Below are 750 nucleotides of genomic sequence, written 5' to 3'. Positions count from 1 at the left end.
TATATAAAACATAAATGTGCCCACAAATTAAAAAATTAAACTTTTGTATTGAAAGTGTACCTGTTTGCCCATATATATATAAGAGGTTTTGCTTTGTTTATTTATATTTGTTATTATCACTAAATTCTTGAAACCCAAAAGTAGATCATGATAAAATATGTATATCGAATTAAAGACAATAACTTGTACTTTCTAAATAGTATAAATTTCGTTACCATTAATTATGCAGTTTTTTTCAAAAAAGGTCATTTCATGAAAAAATAACATTGTTCGTTTTTTAGTGGTTTTAGTTTAAAAATATAAAAAAGCATATATATGGTGACCTCATTTGTTTTTTAGTCGGTTATGTAGTTCATAAGAGATTAATATTTAAAAAATCAAAAAATTTAACTTTAACCTTCTAAAAGTCTTTATTTTTTTTCTTGACCCAAATAATTTTGGTATTTTTAAAATAAGCGTAAAAAGTTCTATGTATTGATCTGCATTTTTCATTTTTGCATAGCTGAATGGTCGGTATTCTATATTTGTTCCAGGAAATGGCGAATAACTTAAATTAAGAATGCGTATTTTTACGTATTGTTTAGTATTTAATTAAAACCAAATATATTGCAAATTAAAATAGAATTAATAATACACATTTTACTTCTAATTATATACTTTGAGTATTTTTTTAGAACCTTTCTACTACCGTTTTCGCAAAATGCGATCACATTTTTCCCCTTACTCCTGCTTCCAAAATACAAATCTAGA

Source organism: Rhagoletis pomonella, unplaced genomic scaffold, assembly GCF_013731165.1.
Source record: "Rhagoletis pomonella isolate Grant_MI unplaced genomic scaffold, Rhpom_1.0 Rhpom_scaffold_00009, whole genome shotgun sequence".
NCBI classification, from domain to species: Eukaryota; Metazoa; Arthropoda; class Insecta; order Diptera; family Tephritidae; genus Rhagoletis; species Rhagoletis pomonella.
Note: the sequence above shows the minus strand (reverse complement) of the source record.